The sequence below is a fragment of the Cricetulus griseus genome, chromosome 6 (assembly GCF_003668045.3).
Source record: "Cricetulus griseus strain 17A/GY chromosome 6, alternate assembly CriGri-PICRH-1.0, whole genome shotgun sequence".
NCBI classification, from domain to species: Eukaryota; Metazoa; Chordata; class Mammalia; order Rodentia; family Cricetidae; genus Cricetulus; species Cricetulus griseus.
The window spans coordinates 13,394,276-13,419,618 of record NC_048599.1 but is presented as its reverse complement, the minus strand read 5'-3'; the positions used below and the strand labels follow the sequence as shown (position 1 = coordinate 13,419,618).

The 25,343-nt window shown below is 42.8% G+C and overlaps 1 protein-coding gene across 4 annotated transcripts in view; it reads left to right on the top strand.

Annotated features, from left to right (window-relative positions):
- The window catches only part of Ncoa3 (nuclear receptor coactivator 3), an 86,735-nt gene that overhangs the window by 17,888 nt on the left and 43,504 nt on the right, over positions 1 to 25,343 (top strand). The gene's annotated exons all lie outside the window — the stretch shown is intronic.

The window sequence follows — 25,343 nt, the reverse complement described above, 5'->3', positions numbered from 1 at the left end:
AAAAGGATAGTTTAAAAAAAACAGTGGAAATTTCCAGCTTTGAAAAAATTCGACTGGTCTAATAACTAACTGCTTTGCAGGAAGAAAGAAATATGAAAAGGAACCGCAGACGTTCTGGATGTCAGCCTGTGAAATTTTCCACTATTTCCCATAATAACATGCAGGCATGCTTATATCCCTGATTCAGTGTGACTGCAGTGCCTGAGTGGAATTTGAAGCTCCCGTCAGAGAGAAGGTGGCATGTGCCACTTGCATGGACCGTTTGTCTCCATACAATCTAGGAACTGTGCTTGCTGTAGGGCTGTCGGGAAGGCTCATTGTCAATGCTGAGTTTGAAAATTATTTATACATCTCATAATTCCAAATGATTTTGAAACTGGTAGATGTACTGTGTATCTGATACAACAGTGCATCTGATACATTTTTTAAAAATAGTTTTGTGTAAGTTTCTATGGTTTTATTTTTTGTATAGAATGCTCAGAGAAGTAAACATAAAGATTTGGATAAATGAAGTTTTCATTTGGTGTGGTTTGGGGGGCCAGTCACCTGTTAAGTTGTTTAGGTCCCTGCTAGTGCCTTAGATCTGTAGGCTTCAGGATGAAATTAACCATTCTTTCCACGCAGGCCCATTTGCCCAGGTTGTTTGGTTCTGTAAATTGGCAAAGATGTGTTTGGAAGAGCAGGTCACAGATACACTGTAACCCAAGCCAGTCCCTCTTCATCTTTTACTCGGTAGAGTGTTAAGGAATGGGCTAGTGAGCTTATGAATTAAACTTAATTATTTACTTTTGAGAGATGGTGTCACTATTTTGCCTAGGTTGGCCTGAAGCTGGAAGCTCAAGGTAATCTGCTACTTTTGCCTAAATCAGTGGGACTGTTGCTTCGACGTCCTGGCTTTAAGCTAAATTTTTAAAAATTTTCTTTCCTTTTTTTTTTTTTTCTTTTCTTTTTAAAGACACTGTTTCACTTTCTAGGCAGCCTATAACTTGTTATATATGTATACCAGCTTGACCTTGGACCTCACAGATCCACCCGCCACTCTCTGCCTGGAGTATTTGGATTAAGGGTGAACTGTATACTTAAAAATGGAGCTGGGAGTGGTGGCTCAAACCTCTAATCCTCAATTTAGGAAGTTGAGGCAGAAGGATTAACATTAGTTTGAAGTCAACCTAGTTTACATAGTATGTTCCAGGGCTTTGAAGCCTTCACAGTAAAGATCTAGTCTTAACAAACACAGAAACAAAAACAAACAAAACAACAATTAAAAAAAAACCTCCCGCCCTGCAAGCTAAGCCTTAAAAACACCAGCATTCCAAGGTGAAGAGTTTGAGGGTCAGTGTGGTAGCAGATAAGCCACATGAATGCACAAGTAACCCTGTTCTGGGCCGGAATAGAGGCTGCTGGAGCAGGGTCCCACCCTCTGCTTCAGTCATCTGCTTCTCCCGCTGTTCAGTCTCACCCTTTCTCTTGGCTTCTGTGTATCTCTGACCTCTTCATGACTTCCCTTTCAGCCTTCTAAATTTTCAGCTATTTATCCCTTTCTTCTCACCCTAATTTCCTCTGGCCTGCAGCCTTCCTGTCAGCCTTCCAGCCCCGCCTCTGGCTGCTCACTCTTACTCTTAAACTGCCTTACATTTGAAAGTCCTGCTCCTGGCCGAAGATTTTCTTTTTAGTCTGCTCTTGAACTGGCTGGTTCCAGTGACCACATCCCTTCCACACAATCCCTGCATGCGAACTCACCCCCCCCCCCTTGGTGATTCAGGTCTACCTTGAACACTCAGGGTAGCTTTGAATGTCGGATCCTTTTGTCTCTGCTTCCCTAGGACTTCACAAGAAGTATATATCACCACACTCAGGACCCCTCCAGACAGGGTCTCTAATTAAAATTCAAAAACAACAAAAACCAAACCTTGAGTCTAGAGAAGATGGCTCAGTGGATAAGAGAACCATCTGCTTTCCCAGAGGTCATGAGTTCAATTCCCAGCACTCATGTCAGATAACTGCCCGCCTCCTGGAACTCTGGGATCTGGGGAAGTCCATAGACATATATACACATAATTAAAAAATTGAAGCAGGGTCTTCCTTATATAGCCCATGCAGCATGCAACTCACATCAAACTAATGTTAATGCTCCTGCCTCAGCTTCCCAAGTGCTGGTATTGCACTTGGCTCCCTTTTTTACTTTTTAATATTTATTTATTTTTGGTTTTTTGAGACAGGGTTTCTCTGTGGCTTTGGAGGCTGTCTCGGAACTAGCTCTTGAAGACCAGGCTGGTCTCGAAATACAGAGGTGCCTGCCTCTGCCTCTTGAGTGCTGGAATCAAAGATGTTTGCCATCAACGCCCCTGTCTGGCTCCATTTTAAAATATACAATACAAAAATTTGTTGAATGTTGTCTAGATTGTCAGGAACATACCAGTGACTTGAATGCATGGGTGTGTATGTTTGGGCTTTGTGTATGCTAGACAAGTCTGCTATTGGGTTATATCCCTAACTCCTGATTTTACATTTTAGTTGGGTGGTTATGTTAAATTTTGACTGAGAAAATAGCATGTGAACAAAGTGTTAAAGAGAGGAAGCCTAGGAGGAAGGATTGGAAAGGGGAAGCATTTTGTGTGAAGAGAGCCACTCACTCTTGGTTTTTCCAGACAGGGTTTCTCTGTGTAGCTTTGGAGCCTATCCTGGCACTCTGTCTGGAGACCAGACTGGCCTCGAACTCACAGAGTTCCGCCTGCCTCTGCCTCCCGAGTGCTGGGATTAAAGGCGTGCGCTACCAATGCACGGCGAGAAGGCCCATTGGTGGAAGCATTTTTGTATCTGGGTAAGTGCGGGGGTTTGAAGCTTAGCCTTGCACATACCGGACATGCATTCTAGCCCCAAGTTACATCTCTACTTCTTGATTTTTGAGATGGTCTTCTCATTATGTCCTCACAGACTTCCTTATGGCCTTCCCAGGCAGGCTTCAAACTTGTTAGCCTCTTATCTCTAACTTCCAAGCACTGGTATCTGGCCAGCCCCACCAGCACCACCCGCCCAGCAAGACTTCTGCTTTCATTTTGAACATAATTCGGAACTCTGCAAATTTTAAATCACGTTTTTTGGTTGTCTTATAAAAAAGACCTTTGATTTTATTTCCCTCTCTAAAGCATTTCTTTTTTTAAATTATTATAAAAGTGATTAATTCATGTTCCCAGGGAAAACAAATGCACAAAGAAGAAAACAAGGATTGCCAGTAACTTCCTGTATAATTAAAATTATTTTCTGGATGTTGGAGAGGTCGCTCAGTAGTTGCAGCAAGGGGAAGTGGTAACACACCTTTAATTCCAGCATGAAGGCCGACCTCTGTGATTTTCAGGCTGGCTTGGTTTACGTAGAGTTCCAGGACCACTAGGGCTACATGGAATGACCCTGTCTTTTAGTTAAAAACAAACAAACAAACAAACAAACAAATTTAAAGCACTTACTACTTTGGCAGAGGATCCAGGTTAGGTTGCCATCACCTATGTCGGGTGGCTTACAGCTGCCTGTAACTCAGCTATACTGAAGGGTGTGTGTGCTCACACATGTGTGCGGAGGTTAGAGGAGAACTTGTGGGAGTCTGTTCTCTGCCATACGTCCCTGGGATTTCATTGGGTGCCAGGCTTGCTGACAAGCACTCTACTCACCTGGCTGTCTCTCCAGGCCAAATGCTTTTTATTTCAATAAATGTTATTGGTTCCTTGATGTCTGCAGTAGCACAAAGGCCTGTTTTCAAATAATGAATGTTGATTTTCTTTTAATCTGTTATATTTACATTTGACTTGATTGAGTAGAGGCCTGTGGTCAGAGAAGAATTTGTTATTCATTATAGACAGTGCAGCACATATTCAAATATCTGCTTCATGAATATATAATGATAGTATGACTTGATGAAAACAAATCATTCTTTGATCTTTGGTATTATGGAGATTAAAGGAATTCTGTGTCTCTTAAATGATATATGTCATCTGTTTGAATATTTATTTGTGAGATAAGGTATCCTGTAAGGCTAGCCTGAACTCTGTGTCTCTTACCCTACCTCCTGGGTGCTCAGATTATAGGTACCTGTTCCAGTGTTTAACTTTCTTATTGATTGATTGATGTATGTCTCGTGTAGTTGTGGCTGGGCTGGAATTTATATGTAGATCAAACCCAGGCTGGCTGCAATGTGTAGGGCTACCGGACTCACCAGGATACACTGCCACCTTCCTGGGATGCAACTTTGTAGAGTAGTTATTAGCCACTGGAGTTGTCAAGCATGTTGCGTGTCCCTTCCCCCAGCCCAGCTATTTGCAAGTCTTTTAAAGTATTGTTTTCTGTCAGTATTTATTATTATTATTATTATTATTATTATTATTATTATTATTATTGTTTCTGAGACAGGGTTTCTCTGTGGCTTTGGAGGCTGTCCTGGAACTAGCTCTTGTAGACCAGGCTGGTCTCGAACTCACAGAGATCAGCCTGCCTTTGCCTCCTGACTGCTGGGTTCCAGGACCAGCTTCAAAGCTACACAGAGAAACCCTGTCTTGAGCCACCACCACCCCCCTCTAAAAAATAAGAAAAAAGAAAACATTTGTGCTCTTCATGTTCTGTTCCCAGCACTCATGTCTGTATTTCCAGTTCTGGGGGAATATGATGCCTCCTGTGACCTCCATGGGCTCCTAAATGAATACAGTGGTGTGTATGTACACATACATGCACTCAGTCAGGAGCCAGGTGCATACTTTTTAAAGAGGCCATTGTATTTAGGATGGCCTAGTTATTCTTTGCCTTTTTTGTATAAAGGACTCTTGTTTTGTTTTGTTTTGCTTTGTTTTTTTTTTTTCGAGACAGGGTTTCTCTGTATTGTTTTGGAGCCTATCCTGGAACTAAAGGTGTGCGCCACCACTGCCCAGCTAGGCTACGATTTAAATATATTTATTTCTGGGAGATACTTTCAGCTAGTGAGACTGGTGTGTGTGTGTGTGTGTGGGGGGGGGTCAGTGGACTACTTGCAAGAGTTAATTCTTTTACAATGTGGGTTTCAGGGATGGAACTCGGGTCAGGCTTGGTAGCAAGTGTCTACTTGCTGAGTTATCTTGCCATCTTCATTTCCTTTATTTTGAGCCATTCCTTTCCCCTGTGGCTGGATGTTGCAGAAAATTTCAGTTGAAGAAATAGAATAGTGTGTTTTGTCTGTGCTTATCAACTCTGGTGTGCATATGCATGCGTGTACACATGTTCATACATTCACAAAGACACACATAAATATTTAAAAATAAAACAAGTTTAATCATATACATGAATAGAGCATTCTTCAGAGAGGGTACACGCTAAGGCAGGAGTGGTTTTGCCTACATGTATGTATGTGCACCAGGTGCATGAGTCAGAAGAGGGTATCAAATCCCTTGGAACTGGAATTAAGGATGGTGTAAACCATCATGTAGTGCTGGCATTTGAACCTGGATCCTCTATAGTAACTGCTGAACTATCTCTCTAGCTCTTGAATATCCTCTTTTATCTTCAAACTTTGTAGGGTATGTTAAGAAAGTCTCTGGTTTAATTTTAGCCATGGTCTGTTAGGCTGGAACTGTTTCTGGTGGACATGCTGTGCTGAGGCCTGTGGACATGGGTGTGACACTAGCACCCAGGAGCTAGAGGAGGAATGGTCAGGAGCTTAGGGTCCTCTTCCTCCATAGTATCCTTGAGGCCAGTTTGGATTACCTGATAATGTGCCTCCAAACAAGAAACATTTCTCAGATGCCCTGAATTGAATTACAGAAAGGCCCATCGTATGAGAAGGTAAGATAAGGGAACCTAATGGTCTAGAACCTTGATCTGAACACTCCCACAGGGTCCTTTGTATATAGGGCCATCCATGCTATCAGCTGCTGCCAGTTCAGAAGCAGTAGTTGTTAAAGACCACCCTCCCATCCTATGGCTTCTCTGTTTCATTATTGTACCCCTCTTATCTATAGCCAGTGTAGTTACATTGCTTTCCTTCCCTAAATTATTTTATTCGTATAATATATATATATATGTATATATATATATTTTTAAATTTTTTTCCTTTTTTTATTTGAGTTACAAACACGATTGAATTATGACAATCCCAGTTCCCTTCTCCCTCCCCTCCTCCCCTACCACCCCCTCAACTAAAACCCTACCTATCACATATTGTTTTTTCTAATCTATACCTGACTCAACCTTTCTGCTCCCTCATGACCTCTGCATCCTTCCTCTTCCTCCCTTCTCATTCTCGTAGCTCCCTCCCCCCTTTCCATGCTCTCAATTTGCTCAGGGGATCGTGAACCTTTCTCCTTCAGGGGACAAAGTTTGTCTCTTTTAGGGTCCTCCTTGTTTACTAGTTTCTCTGGCAGTGTGTATTGTAGGCTGGTTATCCCTTACTCTATGTTTAAAATCCACATTATTAGTGAGTGCATATCATGTTTGTCTTTTTGTGATTGGGTTACCTCGCTCAGAATGGTTTCTTCGAGTTCAAATTTTTTTTATTAGTTCAAATTAGGAACAAGCTTGTTTCACATGTCAATCCCTTCTCCCTCTCCCTCCCCTCACCCCCATCCCTCCTTCCACCCCCGACCTATCCCCTACCCCATCCACCCTCCACTCCCCAGGCAGGGTAAGGCCCTCAACGGGGGCTCCCCAAGTCCATCACATCATCCTGGGCTGGGCCTGGGCCCTTCCCCATGTGTCCAGGGCAAGAGTGCATCCCTTCACATGGGATGGGCTCTCAAAGTCCCTTCTTACACCAGGGAAAAATACTAATCCACTACCAGGGCCCCCCTGGAGTGCAGAGGCGTCCTCATTGACATCCATGTTCAGGGGTACTGGCCTCCCAGACAGCATCTGGGGTCGATGTACTCCCCCTTGTTCAGGCCAGCTATTTCTGTGGGTTTCTCCAACCTGGTACCAACCCCTTCAATCTTCATTCCTCCCTCTCTTCAACTAAGTTCCAGAGTTCATTTCAGTGTATATCTGTGGATGTCTGTCTTTGCTTCCATCAGCCACTGGATGAGGGCTCTAGGATGTCATAAAAAGTAGTCATCAATTTCATTTTAGGGGAAGGGCAATATAAATATATATTACATATGTATTTTCTTAGCACTAGCTCTTGATCTAGTTTCCAGGTGCCACCTAACTACAATGCTGGTGATGTGGGTGCTTGTTCCAAGACCCAGGCTTACCTTTCCTGGATGGCATATGTAATGGTTCAAGAAACCCTTCTTTTAGTGTGTGTGTGTGTGTGTGTGTGTGTGTGTGTGTGTGTGTGTGTTTTGCCTGCATGTATATCTGTGTACCACATGTCTTTCTTACTGGTGCTTAAGAAGACCAAAGGAGGATGTCAGATCCCTGGGACACTTGGGTGCTAGGCATTCAGTTGCAATGACTTGGAAAGGTTTGCAGCTGGGTATGGTGGCCAAACTTTAACCTCAGTGCTTGGCAGGCAGAGGCTGGTGGATCCGAGTTCCAGGCCAGCCAGAACTGCTTGAAGTGTTTGTCAAGAGATGGCCTATTAAGAATGAGATGGAGCTGCCAGAAAATCTCCCACGGTTTAGTGTTGATGGAGGGATTTCAAGGCTCTATGAGATTGGAATGTCGTGTGTGCTCTTTTGGAGAGGAAGAACAGAGGCTTGGTGAGAAAGGGGTTATTGGACAGAATCATGGCTGATGGGGAAGTTGCAACACAGGCTGCATGACATAAGCCTGCACTCTGGGCAGCACTGCCATTTGAGTCACAGTGTGGAGTCTCAGTAATCGATGGAGCTTTTTATTTCTTGAAAATTTATTTTATATGTTTGGGTGTTTTGTCTTTGTCTGCACCAAATGTGTGCCTGGTACCCTAGGAGGCCAGTATATGGATGCTTAAACCTGGGTTCTCTAGAAGAACAGCCAGTGCTTTTAACCTGTAAGCCACTGGTTCTCAACCTTCCTAATGCTGTGACTCATGTTGTGGTGACTCCCAACCATACATTTATTTTGTTGCTACTTCATAACTGCAATTTTGCTACTGTTATGAATCATAATGTAAATATCTGATATGCAGGATATCTGATAGGCAGGAGCAATCAGATCTCTGAGTTCAGGTCATCCTGAGCTACATAGCTAGTTTTAGGCCAGCCAGGGCTACATAGTGAGACCCTGTCTCAAAAAAAAAGTTATTACTGAGTTATATTTGAGAATGCTTCCTAAATTAGTGTTAATTTTCTGGGGTTGCATATAATGCACAAAACTTAAAAGGTGTAAAGACTTTTATTATAAAGTTAATATATGTTCTCTATAGATAATAGCAAGTGTTAAAGAAAAAATGAGGGAATATGATTTTAGTATATGCTTTTTAGTTTTATGCATGTTCTCACTATACATCCCAGGCTGGTTTTGAAGTCTCAGTTATTTTCCCTTAACCTTCCAGTGTGGGACTGCAGCCTCTGTGCTTGGCATCAGACTTTTTTTTAAAAAACATTCCAGGCTGCAGACTTTTTATGTCCAAGTGACACATACATAGCACCTATAAAGAGAGAGATGAGATTATATTGTTTTATAATATGTTGTGAGCATTTTAGAAACTATAGTATTTCATGGTATGGGTGTATTATAAGTTAGTTTTGTAATTATTTAGGTAATATAACATTGCCATCCTTTTTTCTTAGTATTACCTTTTTTTTTTTTTTTTTTTTTGGTCTGGTGTGGTGGCACATGCCTTGAGTCCCAGCACTCTGAGGCAGAGGCCATTCAGATCTCTAGTGAGTTCCAGGCAGCCAAGGCTATGAGAGAGACCATATCTCAACAAAACAAAACAAAACAACAACAAAACCTGCATAGGATCTTGCTATGAGGCTCTGACTGGTCTGCAAGTCACTATGTAGATTAGCTTAAATGCCTGGCACATGTGTGTGCCATGACAGGCATGTGAAGGTCATGGGGAGCCCTCTTCTTTCATGTCTGTCCTAGGGTTTTAAATCCAGGTGGGCAAGTTTTGGTGGTAAATGCCTTACCCATCCAGTCGTCCACCCCATCAGTCCTTATAGTTTTGCAAACTAATGATAAAAATGGGGTGGGGTTAGGGAATATGAATAAATAGATTCATGTATAGTAAATGGAAAAATGTACTTTTCATTTTTTAATCAACATTTAAAATTTTGAATAGCCACTGATGTGGTTTTCCAGTATTCAGCCTATGAGCAGAAATGCAGTGATTTCAGTTTATATCCTCTTAGATTAGGGAGGACATTTTCACAAATATAATGATAATTTTTTTTTTTTTTTTTAAGGGGCAGGTAGTCTCACATTGAAGTCCAAGATAGGCTGAGACTCACATTGCAGCTCAGGCTGGCTTCAAACTTCCAGGAGTGCTCCTGTCACAGTCTCTTTCTTTATACTGGGATTGGGTGCAGATCCTGTGTCAGAGAAGGGACAGGACTTTGTATTACAAGAGAAGAGGGAGTTGTAAAGTTTCTGAGTTAGACATGGATAACAATGCTTTGAATGTGTACAAGTGATGCTTTCTTGTCGAAGATGTAAATGCTGGAAACCATCGAAGTGACTGCTTTGGAATGAGGCTGATGAAAAACATTAGCTGTTCTGGGCAGAGCTTTTCAGGAATACTTTGGTAGCAATGTGAGAGATTGTGAAGTTGTTGAATATCTGGTTGGTGTCAAGTTTCTGCTGACTGTTGTGATAATAAAATGACTCCTCTGGGCTTTCAGGAAGCACCCCTGGAGGGAACTGTGGACACAGTGTCATCAGGGCTTGCTGTGTGTCAGCAGTCATGAGTGCACTTTTATGTCTGAGGTTTGAAATCAGCCTCTCTGTGTTTGTGTTTTCTTCATTAAGTGCGTGCTGGAAGATAATGTCTCTTCTCCGCTCAGTGTCCTCCCCCTTATATAGCCCTTCTTTCTCTCTTTTGATACAGTACACATCCCAGGGCCAACATCCTACTGTCCAGCATCCTGCCTCAGGCTTCTCAGTGCTGGGATTGCCAGTGTGGGACCATTTCTGGCTGATTTAAAAACAGCAAAACAGCATTGATTGTATTGAAAAAAAAAATGAAACTTGTATCTTTCAAAATGAAATAAATTAGCCCATTCAGCAAATAAAAAGAGATAGTTTTTTTTTTTTTTGTGAGATCAGATATATTGCTGTGAAGATAATTTGTGTCTTCTGAAGAATAAACAGGAAGGTTAATGTAGAGACTTTGTAAAAGAAGGTGTGAATCTCCGACTCCCCGCCCTCCCCCTTCCCTGCTTCACTGTGGGTGTGGATGGAGGTTTTCTGTTTTAAAAATCCTTATGCTCTAGGTTGGTCCTTTTGCTGAGGATGAGGCACTTTTGTGGAAGTGTTGCCATGGCGACTGCCTTCCAAGTGCTGCCTCAAGGTCACTCATCACTCTTAGCACTGAATACTCAGATTTTGTAGATCAAATAATGTTAATTATTATGTCGACTTACTGAAGCACTTCTAGAAAACATAACCGGTACTTTGAAATGTTGAAATTTAACCTGCCAGATTAGCAGTTAGTGATAAATTTGTAAAGTAACCATAGATTATAATACATTGTTTTTTAAAAAATACACAAATTGATTGTATTAGAGCATCTGGACATACATGCCTTCCTTGGCATTTCTCATTCACATGTGTTAGCAAAGATGCCTTTAGTGTTTCTTTTCTTTGGTAAAATGAGCTCTAAGTTGCAGTTTGGTGTCCATTTTTTTTTTTTCAAACTCAATTTCAGAGCCCTATTGTCCACTTGGCTTCTGTATCATGTACTCTTTGTCTCATACTCCTGTTAATTTTTCTTGCTCCCATTTTCTAAATTGTAGCCTTTTAGTTAAATATGAACGTTATGTGTCATGTATTGCTTATAAAGCCGTTTCGGTGAAGGGAAATGTGAAGAGAACTGCCCCTTACATTAGTCTTCCCAGCGAGTCTTGTTCTGGGCAAGGGGGAATCAGGGCCATGTGCTTCCATTAGTGCTCGAAGGTGACTTTGACATCAGAGCTGGGAGGCTTCCTGTACAAAGGAAACATAGTAAATGCTGTTCACACACCTGACTAGACGTGTGTGTGTGTGTGTGTGTGTGTGTGTGTGTGTGTGTGTGTGTGTGTGTGTGTGAGATAATTACACTCTAACTGATTGCTGTGCTTTCAGAATTAGACTGATTTGCTTGCACAGGGCAGTGTCATGCCATCTCTGTGTTTGCAGAGCTGACTCGTGTGCAGTATCCCCTCAAGATTATTTTACATTGTATGCTCAGTGATCTCTAGATGGTGTTATAAATATCCCAGAGAATACCTGCCTGCTGATGAGTGTCTCCTTTCTCATATTTATGAAGCAATGTGTTCTCATACATTTATTTTGCTAAGTTGGAAAAGTGGAGTTGATTTAAATCTAAGCTGTTAGGGCCGTAGATGGCTAACTGGGTCAATGCATTAACTGCCAAGCGTGTCTACCTGACTTTGAACTCTGGGACCCACATGTTGGAAGGAGAAAACTGATTCTCAGGGCTTTCTTGGCCTCTACATACATGCCTCCGCAATAAACAAACAAGCAAATAATAAATAATGGAATTAAGACAAGCCAAACAAAACAAGGTAAATTGTGGAAAGAGGCAATATGATCTAGAAGAAAGAATATTGGATAGGTCATCTGTCCATTGCTGTGGGAACCTGCTCCAGATACTGTGCTTTGTTTCCCTATCTATAAAGCAAGAAGGTTCTCTTGCCCATTGTGACTTTGTGGTGTCATTGGTTTGTGTAGTAAAGTTTGGGTTATCTTCAGTAGTGGAGAACTGCCATATACACAATGTAGAATGCTGTGTGTTCCAAGCTGATTGGTCTTGTGTTTGTCTGACAACTTATTTTATGTATTCTTGGCGATCTTAGAGGGATTTTGTTTCCTAGGTGCATTTAGGAAGAGCAAGAGAAGTTTGAGTGTGGCTGACTGACTGGCCATGTAGCAAATTGCAGGTTTTTTTTTCCTTAGATTTGTTTTTGTTTGTTGAGACAGGGTAGCTTTGGCACCTGTCCAAGAACTAGCTCTTGTAGAGCAGGCTGGTTTCGAACTCACAGAGATCCTCCTGCCTCTGCCTAGGAGTGTTGGGATTAAAGGCCACCACCTCCCGGCTCCTTTGGATTCACTGTGTAGCCCAAGCTGGCCTTGAATTAGAGGCAGTCACTTCACCACACTTGGCTAAATTAACAGTTTGGGAAGTATTTTGTGTCCAATTTCAGAAGAATTAACTATAGAAATAGAATATGTATGTCTAAATTTAACCTGTGTGTGTATCTGTGCATATGCATTGTGTGTATATATGTCTGTGTGCTCATCTGTGAGGCAGGCCATGACCTCTGTACCCTATAGTTTGTATAAACTCCATACACAAAAAGGATGAATATCAAGGAAAAACAAAACAAAACAAAACAAAACAAAACAGGGTGGTGATGGCACACATCTTTAATCCCAGCACTTGGGAGGCAGAGACAGATCTTTGTGAGTTTGAGGCCAGCCTTGTCTACAGAGCCATCTCACATGCCCTTAATTCTTTTCCTAATAAAGAAAATGGGGGGGGTGCAGTGTTGGAAATGGACCCTATTGTTCTGGACATTGGCCACACGGTTCTTCCTCCCATTTGATCAGCATGGTGTTGTGTGCTCACTGTTGGCTCTGTAGCCGAGTCAGTGCAGAGGGTAAGAGAGCTGTCAAGAGCAAGGGTTATGAGACAGCAGCTGATAAGGGCAAGAGACTTGTGCAGAGGTGCAGGGAAGCCTGGATGCTTGCCTTAGTCATAGCACTCCTGAAGCTGAGGCAGGGGGAGCCTAAAGCTGTATATCCTGAGTTCCGGGACATTGGGACACCCTGTGGGACACTCTGCTTCACTGTTGCTGTTCCTGGCCACAGTCACATCCTGATCAGAAAGTTACTTATAGTAGCTAGCTTGCTTTCTTTGCATTTTATGTGTATGGGTATTATGTCTGCATGTATGTACCATGCTTGGGAAGGGCCCACTGACTGAGGTCATTTAGATTCCTTGGAACTATGAACTGTCAAGTGGGTGCTGGGAATTGAACCTGGGTCCTCTGGAAGAGCAGCAAGTGCTAGCTCCCTCTCCAGTCCCAACTGTGACAGTAGCTTTCATTGACTGTTTTTATTTGTTTAAAATGTTATGACAGGACTCAGAGAGTTGATTTTTAAAAATTTGAGTAGATTTTGGCTCTAATTAGCTGTATAGCCATACTGACTTAAATCCGATTAGAATACCCTTGTTGAGCTGTGCCACATAAGACAGATGGGATTTTAGCATATCTGAGAATGGCTTCGTCAGAATGCTACATCAGCTACTGGAGCTGACAGTAGATTCCTTCCTAATAAGTTATGTGTTACTACTGTAATTTTATAGTTTTGTAAACATTGTGTTATTGCCATATGATGGAGAATTTAAGTTTTAAATACACTTCTTTTTCCTTCCTAGTTTATTCTTACCAGTATACTAAAGCCCCATTGGTTTGCATTTTCCTTAGTTACCATTTGGCATTGCTGTTTTGTATGTTAAGCCGATGTATTCAGCGTGTTAGTATTTTTCATCATGGAAATTTGCAGTTATTAAGGGCGTATGTGGTTTAGTGTCTTTTCACATGTTTGCTTGTGTGTGGCAGTCTGAAGACAACTTAAGTCCTACTATGTGGGTTTTAGGTGATCATACTTAGGTAGGTAGTTAGCCGTGACAGCAATCACCTTTATCTGCTTATCCAGGTAGCCTGCCTTTCTTTGCCTGAGAGAGAGAGAGAGAGAGAGAGAGAGAGAGAGAGAGAGAGAGAGAGAGAGAGAGAGAAAGGTGGGAGGATAACTGGATAACTTCAGGTGCCATCCATTGTAATCTATTTCCTTTGACACAGGGTCTCTTGCTGGTCTGGGATTTAGCAGTTAGGCTAGACTGACCAGTGAGCCCTCAGAGGTCATTTTGTCTCCGCCTTCCCAGTGCTGGGATTACAAGAGTGTGCCACCAAGCTCACAATGTTTTTTGTTTTTGTTTTTTGTTTTTTGTTTTTTTGTGGGAGGGGGCAGCAGAAGGTTGCTATTTATTTATCTTACCCCGGGTACTGGGTATCAAGCACAGACCCTTGTACTTGCAGCAAGGCAAGCACTTTATTGATTGAGCAATCCCTCCCAGCCTCATCTTTAGCATATTTTAAAATTTAGGTTTTCTTTTTCTCGATTATTTTTCCAAATAATTTAGTTCTTTATATATTTTACATGTATCATTTTTCAGATAGTTTTTGGGAGTGAATGTGTATATGTGTGTACTTGTATGCGTGGCACATACTGTTTAGGTAGTTGTGTATGTACATGAAGGCTTGCATGTCTTCCAGAGTGGCTCTTCACCTTATTTTTAGAGACGGATTCTCATAGAACATGAAGCTTGCTGATCTGGCTAGATTGGCTGCCTAGTATTCCCCAGGGCTCCCCTGTCTCTGTTTCCCCAGTGCTATGAGTTGGAGAGTGTGCTGCTCTGCCTGACTTTTGGTGCTGGGAGTCTAACTTAATCCTTGTGTTGGTGCAGCAATCACTTACTGATGGAATTGTTCTAGGCACATGTTTTGCAAATATTTTCTCCTTTTTTTTTTTTTTTTTTTTTTGAGACAAGGTTTCTCTGTGGCTTTGGAGGCTGTCCTGGAACTAGCTCTTGTAGACCAGGCTGGTCTCAAACTCACAGAGATCCGCCTGCCTCTGCCTCCCGAGTGCTTGGATGTAAGGCGTGCGCCACCAACACCCTCTCCGTTTTTGTTTTTGTTTTTGTTTTTGTTTTTGTTTTTGTTTTCCTAGTTCTGGAGATTGAACTCAGGGCCTTGCAAATGTTAGGCAAGTATGCTAAGTCTGAACTTGACCCTTAACCCTTTATAATACTTTAATTCTCAGGTCAGTATTAAGGTTGAGTACAATTGAGAGACAGCCACAGAGCTCACAGCCTGTTTGTTGGTCCTATTGGCAAACATGCAGTGATGGCCTCACTCCCCTAGTTTAGTCTAACCAGGGTTGGTTCCCGGGATGTGGGCAGCTACACAGACAATGTAAGACACCGACCGGCCTTCTCAGATTGGGCTCTAATGGAATGTAGCCAGTCCACCTCCTCCATTGCTGGGGTATAGGTGTGTGCCACCACCCTGCACATTTGGTGATGTTAACTCTGGTTGTTGGCACTTGCTGTGTTCCCCACTGCATGGTTACTTAAGAGGAGATGCTGTCTGTTCCATCTGTGGGTGTTGAGTGTCTGATTATGGAGATAGCCCACCCTCCTTCAACTTTCACCCAGTCTCTAGCTTCCTTGGGCTCACTTTCTAAATTAGTAATTTTGATTTTTTTTCCCCCTGAGTGCTGATATTTTAGTTCTTTCAGTCCTTCTCTGCTTAACTGTCTGCCTCTCCACTGCAAGGAAGAGCTCCTCTGTATGCTGTTTGTTCTATGCTTATTGTGGATTCCTGTGGTTAGTTAGTGGATGGTTCCACCCACTCTTCATTTTGACACTCCAAATTATGTCTGTGGTCATCTGAAGCTTACTTTGAATTATGTATGTTTGTACGTCTGTCTGTGTGAATGTATGCTGTGTGTGTGTGGGTGCCTGGGAATTGAGTTCAGGCCACCATGCTTAATGGCAAGCATCTTCACCTACTGAGCCATCTTGTCATGTGGTATTTTAGAAAAAATGGAATCTGGGCTTTATGAGATGGCTCAGTTGTTAAATAAGAGTGCGTGCTGCTTTTTCAGAGGATCAGAGTCCAGTTCTCGGCACTCCCTTTGGGCAGCTTATAACTCAGATGACTTCAGATCTGATGCCCTCTTTCTGCCTCAAAGTGTTCACATGCACAGATATAACAGGTAATAAATGGACTCAGATGTACTGATCTCTTTAGCTGGATTTTGGGTTACCCTTGGAAAATTCTATTTTTTTTTTTTTAACCTTAAGATTTACCCACCTTCCTCTTTCCCCACCCCCGCCAAGACAGGGTTTCTCTGTGTACCAGCTCTGTCTATCCTGGAACTCACAGAGATCTGCCTGCCTCTGTCTCCTGAGTGCTGGGGTTAAAGGCGTAAATCACCACCACCCAGCTCATTTTTTCTTTTTTCTTTTTGGTTTTTCGAGACAGGGTTTCTTTGTGGCTTTGGAGGCTGTCCTGGAACTAGCTCTTGTAGACCAGGCTGGTCTCAAACTCACAGAGATCCACTTGCCTCTGCCTCCTGAGTGTTGGGATTAAAGGCATGCGCCACCAACACCCTCATTTTTTGTTTCTTTTTGAGACCTTTCATACTGTAGTCTAGCCTGACCCGGAACTCTTGAGGCCCACATTGGATTGGAATCGGCAGTAATTCTCCTGCCTCAGCCGCCTGTATGCTGGGACTATAGTTAATTACCACCAAGGCAAAGCCTTACTCTGTGTGTGTGTGTGTGTGTGTGTGTGTGTGTGTGTGTGTGTGTGTGTCTGTGTGTGTCTGTGTGTGTCTGTGTGTGTCTGTGTCTGTGTGTCTGTGTCTGTGTGTCTGTGTCTGTGTGTCTGTATGCACACATGTCTATGCATGTACAAGAATGTACATACTAGAGGTTGATATTGGATGTCTTTAGTTGCTTTCTCCTTATTTTTGTGGAAGGTACTCTCATTGAACATGGAGTTTGTGGATTCAGGTACACTAGCTGTGCAGCCCCCCAGGAATCCAATTGTGTAGTGATACATTATTTATGATTTAATAAAGCTTCCTTCAGGGTTCAGGATGCAAAGCCAGCCACAAGCTATAGAGGTTGGACAATGGTGGTACACACCTTTAATCCCAGGACTCATGACAGAGGCAGATGGATCTCTGAGTTCAAGGCCACCCAGGCCTACAGGAGAGTCTAAAAGAGAATTAGAGCTCACACCTTTAATCCCAGCCATGAGAGGTATAATATAAAAGACAGGAGCCCAGTGTTTTCAGGCTGCATTCTAAGATTTAGTCTCCAGCCACATTGAGGCTTGGTGGAGAGCCTGTGGAGGAGGCAGAATCACAGCTTTCATTCTGAGGTGAGGCAAGAGCTAGTGGTTGGCTGCTTTGCTTCTCTGATCTCCACTTGAAGTTGTACCCCAATATCTGTCTCTGGGTTTTTAATAATGTGCTACACAATTGTCCCCACCTTTCCAGGGCTCTAGGATTATAGGCTTGTGCTTGGCTTTTTACATGGGGGCTGGGGTTTGAACTCTGGTTTATTTTAATGAGTCATCTTCCCAGCCCCTTTTTAGCATGAATTGGATAAATATTTCTGAGTTTGTGGGCTGTATTTATTCCCCCCATCTGTACTCTGAAACAGAGTCTCCTGGACCTAAAGGAATGTCAGGAAGGGTGAAAACCTGCCACTCACTCTGCTACTTGAAATAGGTAGGACCAGAGAAACCATCTTAAGTATTCTTGGATAATTGCCCCCAAAGTAATGTGTCTTATTCTAAACATAGACTGAATAAAGTCAATAAAAGACCCACACTTAAAACCAATACATGATCCAAGTGTGGTGGTGAATATTTTTAATCCTACCATTGGGGAGGCAGATCTAAGTTCAAGGTCAACTTGGTCTCCATGGTGAGACCTCTCTCAAAACACCAAAAGAAATAGTAATTAAGAGCACATGTTGTTGCACTGAAACATTGGTTCAGTGGTTGAGAGTAGTGGCTGTTCTTCTTTGAGAACCTGGGTTCAATCCCTAACACTGACAAAAAGTCTGTCATTACAGTTCTAGAGGATCCTATGCCCTCTTCTTGCTTCTGTGGACACTGTACACATATGTACAGACATACATGAAGGTAAAACACCCACCATTTATCACAAGAGAGGGAGGGAGGGAGGGGCGGACAGGCTTCTCTTTTCACAGACTCAGGTCCAGTGAGTGCCCTCTTCTGGCCTCTGTGAGCCCCTAGCGTACACAGAACACATGCAGGCCGAACACTCACACATAATCCAGACAGACAAAACCAACCACCATTAGACAGTATATTTTATAGGAAATTTAGGAACACCTGACATATTCAGACCTCATTCAGGAGATGGTCTTGGGGTTAAAACTAAAGTAAATGCTTCTTCTTTGAATTTGGGTTTAAACTCCAGCTTTCCCAGTCACCACCCATTCCTTGGATGGTTTGGCTAGAAGTGCATGGTAGGAATGCATGGTGGGCACACTGCTCACTTTGCTATAGAGAAGTGAAAATAGAGGAAGAGACTAAAGACCTTCCAATTGGGGGCCCTTAGAGTTTGACCACATCCCAGTGGCAGGACACTGGGGACTAAGCTTCTGTCACATAGACTGGGAGGGACTTACACACCGACTACAGAGCTAGGCCTGGTGCCCAGAGTCCCTGTTCAGTCTCCAGTGTCACAAAAAAGGAGCAACCACAAACCCCAGAGCAGCGTGTTATGCTCTCAGTTCTTTGGAGTCACCTCTTTAGCCACAGCCACTAGCAGTCCTCTGAATCCAGGGCCTCCTCCCTCCCTGTGTGGATGGGGTTGACTTCCTTTTCCTAACATGATATAGAAAGTCCTTGTGTTGTTATGCAGCTAAGTTGTCAGAAAAAGCATGGGGAGCTTTATGTACAAAATAGAAACAATGTGCTTCTGTATATTGACAAGATGTTTTGATTTGTCTCAAGTGTCTCTTGCTATGTACAGCTTTGAACTGGCTGTAAACTCCTTGCTTCAGCTTTTGGCATATATATATATTATATTATATTTATTTTTTCAAGACAAGGTCTCTCTGAGTAACCCTGGATGTCCTGGCACTCACTCTGTAGACCAGGCTGGCCTCAAACTGAGAGATCTGCCTGTCTCTGCCTCTGCTAGAGGCCTGCACCACCACCACCCAGCATATTTAAAAAAAAAATTAATTTTTTTTTGTTTGAGTGTTCAACCTGCATGTATGTCTGTGTACCACATGTATGCCTGATGGCCTTCAGAGGACAGAAAAGGTTGTTGTATCCCTGAACTGGAGCCACCATGTTCTCTGGAAAAGCAGTAAGTGCTGGGAACTGTTGAGCCATCTCACGAATCCTCCCCACCCCCATATTTTTGAGACAGGGTTTCTCTGTGTAGCCCTGGCTGTCTTCTTGGAACTCGACTCTGTAGACCAGGCTGGGCTCAAACTCAGAGCTCCACCTGCCTCTGCCTCCTTTGCTGAGATTAAAGGTGTGCACCACCACTGCCCAGCTCCAATCTCCCCCACCCCCCACAGGGTTTCTCTGTGTAGCTTTGGAGCCTGTCCTGGCACTGGCTCTGGAGATCTCGAACTCACAGAGATCCACCTGCCTCTGCCTCCCGAGTACTGGGATTAAAGGTGTGCGCCATCAACGCCCGGCTAAATTTTTTAAAATAAGGGTTTTTTGTGTTAATTACACAACTATCATAAATACACTTTGGGTGTGGAGGCTAAAGCAGGAATATAATGAGGTCAGAGCCAATCAGGACTAAGTGGTGAGTTAAGGGCAGCCTGGACTTCATAGTGAGATCTTACTCTACATAAAAGAGGTAATAGAATCACTGGTGGCTTGGGAATGCAGCTCAGAGGTAGAGCAGTTGTTAAGGCTCCCCGCCCAGCATGAAAAACATAACAAAAAGACACATTCAAGCTGGGCCTAGTGGTGCACACCTGGGGTTGGTTTCCACTTTGAAGCTAGCATGGAAGACATAATGAGATGAAATCTCAAAATCTAAAACCATAAGGAGGTGGAGAGGATCAAGAAAGAGATGGAGTAGGGGAAAATATGGTCAAAATATTGATAAATTTTCAAAATTTAAAAAAAGTGGCTGGGTGGTGTTGGTTGTAAGCCTTTAACCCCAGCACTCTGGAGGCAGAGTCAGGGGGATCTCTGAGTTTGAGACCAGCCTGGTCTCAGAAAACTAAACTAAATAAATAAATAGACAGATAAATGAATTAAACAAGTAACCAAAAAACCCTCATGGGTGCTTTTGCTGATTATAGGTGTCTGGAACATCATAGCTTGATTGTTATTTGAAAAGTAAAATGAGACACAGGACCCTTTTATAAAAGGCCATTATAGACAATTACAGGAAGGTGCAGGTTTCCTGACTCTGCCTGGTATGCTCCAGTTCTCTGTGCAGTGTGGGGCACATAGGCGGGTATGGAGTGCGGTTAGGTTTCCGTGCTGTGCTACTTCTTGACACTGATACATTCCTGTTGCTGAAACAGGATGTATTCTACTTGCTGTTAATGTATACTGTGAGAATTTTTAAGACACAATGACATTTGCATAATGCTGACAAGTAAAAATTCAATAAAATTTTATGAATTATTTTGTAGTAAAAATGACTTGGGCCTTTCCTGGTTTCAGATGAAGGAACTGAGTCTAATTCTGTTCTTTTTATCTTCAGGCATTTGCACCCTAGGTTCAGGTCACCACCTTGTAGGGCTAGTTAGTTTGGTGTCCGGTATTATTTGTATAGTTCTAAGTAGTTAAAATGTTTTTTGCATATTATCAAGGACATTTTAGTTATAATTTTGACATGAACATTATGCACATTGAATTACATTTGTGTGTTTAAATATTAAGGCATAGAAATATTTTTCATCTTTATATACCAGGGTGCCAGGATCTTGCCAGCATAACTGTGGACATGGAATCTCTCTGAGTGTTAATAAATACCACACCCACTCTCTCCCGGAGCCTTATGCTACTCTGCCTGCAGCTGCCTTGGTAGGCATCGTTCAGGAAGTGACCTTGGCTTGTATTAATCAAATTCAGAACAGACACAAAAGCTTCTGGCTAACATGCTGACTTGATGTAAAATTTTGTCGCATCCATTTTCCTTCAAGATGAGGCCATCCTGTAAAAAAGAAAACAAATTAAATGCATGTGAACAGGCTGCATTCAAAAAGAGCAAACTAGATGTATTTTAAATCAGACTTATTTATGAATTTATATCATAGGGGTTTGGAAGCTATTAGTAGAAAATTACTTGTTATAATTCCCAGTTGAGAAAAGACGTATGTCATCATTGATGAACCTTCTACATCAAGTTGCTCTCTAGATTTTCTGTGATATAACAGTATGCTGTGTTCTGGGCCCGTGGCAGTTGTGTAGTAAGTGAGTTACTTTTGTATAATGTTTACTTCTGTTGGTTAAGAAATAGCTGCTATTTGATAGTTTTTTTTTTTTTTTAATCCAAACCAAGACTATCTTATGTGGGATCATTTTAGTAGCCAGTGGTGGTGCCTGTATGAATCTCAAATCTAGGGTTGCTAAATATTGCTATCTATAAATTTAGAATTTAGTAGATCATTTTGGTAAGAATTTGTACAACTATTCCCCCTTTATCTTGTGTGCTTAAGGAATAGTGGCTCACATCTGTAATCCCAGCACTTTGAGGCTAGGACATAAGGATTGCTGCTGGTTCTTAGTCATTGGGAACTATAGAGACTTTTTTTTTTGTTTTTTTGTTTTTTTCTTTTTTGGTTTGGTTTTTCAAGACAGGGTTCTCTGTATATGAAATTCTAGAGAGACTGCTTTAAGCACATCTTCAACCATCCCTTTAAAAACAACAGCAGCACCAACTACAACAACAAAAATCAAAACAAACCCACCCAAACATCAAACCCCAGGTAGCCATGCTGGCTTCTAGCTCCTGGGCTTCAGCATCCCCCCTGCCTCATTTCCCTGGGGTGAGGGTGGGAGGGGGAGGAGAAGAGTGTGCATGTGTGTGTTTGCACGAAAGTGCTTGCCTGCCTGCCTATGCTGCTCTCTGGTAATATAGAATGCTGACAACAGTAGTGAATGGATTAATGCATTGATTTTTTTTTTTTTTCATTTGCTGGAAACTTACATAAAAAGCAGTCAGGAGGACTGCTATGTCTGTTGCCAAAAGACCTTTTCAGTTTGTTGCATGGAGGGCTGTGCTGGGTCCTGAAGGGCTTGGCGAGAAGGATACAGGAAAACAAATGGCCCCTTAGAAAAGCTCTAGCTGTATTTCTCTAGACTCCCCTTGTGAAAAGGATGGCACACTGCAGTTTGTATCAGTGACCTGAGGGAGTGGGGGCCTAAACACTATAATTAATGGGCTTCATTATCGAGTTTTCGCTTTAAAGCATTTACTGGGAACTAAACTGGCATCATCTTCTATCTTTTTAGGTTGTTGGTAGAATTGAAGCCTCATGGAAGAAAATCTTTTCTTAATCTTCAATCTTCCCTGATTAATTCTGTCTTTATTACTAGCATCATCGATTGGTTTATTGGATGCTCTTAAGATAAAGAAACTCTGAATTGAAGGAGAAAGAGGATAATTATCAAATCATTTTTCATTTCAAACCTCTGTTTAAAATAAAGTTGTCACCTGAACTTAGGGTGTTTGATGCCTTTTTTACTTTTCTTGGTTCTTAAGAGAAGGCCTCAGAGGAACAGCCTCAGCCTTGGTAGCCAGGGAGTTAATGCTTTTGCAGCCCCGAGGGTCAGCGCAGTCTCTGTTTGCTGATTGGCTGCTAAAAGGTGAAATTGAAACCACTGTAAACTTTTGACCCTGTAACAGTTCCTGTGGAAAGCCTTCTACTGGTGGAGCCTGCTCACCTCCCACCCCCACTCCCACCCCCTTTGCTGTATTTATTTAGTGAGATCCTGCCTGGCTCTACAGCTTTCAGAGTGGGTGAGGCCGAGCGAGCGAGCGAGCGGCAGAACAAGCAGCTGCGCGCAGCTTGCTGACATGCTGCTGGCCTTTTAACTAGGTCCTTACTAACTTGAGCTCAGCCAACGATGTGCGGTGGGTTCACAGACTGCTTGCTCTGCCGCTAGGGTTTTGTGGTCTCTTCAGTCTCTCTAGGGATTTAGAAGCAGAATAGGGAGCCTTCACAACCTTTTGTTTTTGAGATAAAAGGTCTCACTTTGTGTGTAACTGGCTAGCCTGATGCTGGAATTAAAGGTTGTCTGTCACCACACCCAACATTAAAAAATAGTTTATTTTGTGTTTGTTGGGTTAACATGCACAGCACTGGTTTTCATTATGGCATTTCATGCATGTGTGCCATTGTACTTTGCTCTAACTCACCACCTTCCCCTACGGTCCTCCTCCCTGTCCACAGTAGGCTGCAGTCTCTGAGCAGAATACCTGGCTTTGCCGAGCTACAAACTTTCACTTTCGATTGCCTTTATGTTGCCTTTATGCATTTTATTTATGTATCCTGTCTTCCATACTTTTAAAAAATGGCCCATATTTTCTCTTTTCCTCAATTTCCTTTCCTTTCCTCTTCTTCCTCTTCCTCTCCCTCCTTCCTTCCCTCCCTCCCCCTCCCTCCCTCCCTCCCTCCCCCGCCCTTCTCTGAGATAGCTGTCCTGGAACTCACCCTATAGACCAGGCTGGCCTCTTGGAGATTTGTCTGCCCCTGTCTCCCTAGTGCTGGGATTAAAGGTGTGTGACACCAGCTGCCTGGCTGCAAATGGCCAATATTATATAAGGTGTTATTGGAGTTGGCAGGACGGCTCAATGAGTAAAGGCGTTTACTTGGGCCTGTGGTGGAGGAGAGAACAGATTTCTGAAAGTTGTTCTGACTTTCACATTTCTCTCATGGGGCACAGGGACATGCATGAAAATATGAATAAAAACATCCTTTAAAGTGTGTTTTTTATACCCTTTCACCTTTTGGGGGTGGTGGTCCTGGGATTGAATCTGGCCTTTTGTACATACTGGCACGCCCTCATAATGCTCTATGTCCTCAACCCTGTTTTGTTTTTGAGAGAGGATTTGGTTGGCTTTGTAGCCCAACTGGCCTGGAACTAGCCATCTTCCTACCTTAGCCTTTCCAGTTCTGGGACTGCAGACATATGTGGCTGTGCTTGTCTCTTTTGCCATTTAGTGTGAAGAATTAACAAGGCATTTTATAAATCCAGGTAATATTTGCAGAGATTGCCTGATTTCACTAGCTATTTTTGGATTTGTCTTAATTTCTCATCTTAATAGTGCTTCAGGGTTACTCATTTTGTGGTGCTAATACCTCCCACTTTTCTTCATCCCTGCCTGTAGCACAGTCATTGGTGCTTATCCAGTGCTCATCATGGACGCCACTTTGGTTTCAGAAACTTTAGTACCTGTTTGCTTCCCCCTGTTAATGGTGGTACCATGATTTCACATTTATCTATTGATTGGTTGATTGATTGATTGATTTTTTGAGACAGGGTTTCTCTGTATTGCTTTGGAGCCTGTCCTGGCACTCGCTCTGGAGACCAGGCTGGCCTCGATCTCACAGAGATCTGCTTGCCTCTGCCTCCTGAATGCAGCTGCTTTCATTTTTATAATTATGTGTGTATCTGATGTGAGTGCAGAGGCCAGAGATGGAAGACAGGAGTTACAGTGGCTGTGAGTGGCCTCATAAGGGTATTAGGAAACTGCAAGAGTAATGTATGCTCTTAACCACTGGGCCATCTCTCTAGCCTCCCTCCTTTGATCTCTTTCTCTTTTCCTCCCTCCCTTTTCTGTATCCCTAGCTGGCCTGGAATTCTGTCTGTAGACCAGGCTGGCCTCAAACTCATAGACATGTGTTTGCCTCTGCCTCCCAAGAGCTGGGATTAAAGGTGCACACCACCACACCTGGCGAGTGATTTCTTTATGTTGTCTTTTATCCACACAGTCCTGGCATCCAGTAGACACAGCAAGCATTTAATTGAAAATTTCTTGCACAAGGACACTTCAGGAAGCTGGCTCACCCTCCCCTCCCCTCCCTAAAAGGTCCCCCCCCCCTTAAAAAAAGATTCAAGGGCTGCAGAGATGGCTCAGAGGTTAAGAGCACTGACTGCTCTTCCAGAGGTCCCGAGTTCAATTCCCAGCAATCACATGGTGGCTCACAACCATCCGTTATGAGATCTGGTGCCCTCTTCTAGTGTGCAGATATACATGGAAGCAGAATGTTGTATACATAATAAATAAATAAAATCTTTAAAAAAAAATTCAAGTAACTGCAAATAGATAGCCAGAGGCTGGGACATCCTGGCTACCCCCCCTCACAGAACAGGGGGAGAAGGTAGTCCTATACCCTTTCCCCATCAAAGTGCCCCCTACTCTGCTGCAGCATCCAAGGGGCAGGACCCCATCTTCCGTGGTGGTTGGTGACCTGTCCGCTGCACCCCCAGCCCCCTTCCCTAGAGTCTTGGAGAGGAGAATATAGGCAGATTGAGAGGATAAACTTCTGTGCTAGTAGTAGGGAAAAAGCTGGTTTTTCAAATGCTGTTTGGGGAATCCGAGGCTGTTGCTTTCATTGTACCTTTCAGGTAGGGTTTGCCTAGGACTAAACATCACCTTCCTTATAATGCAGTAAATGAGCATAGTAAATG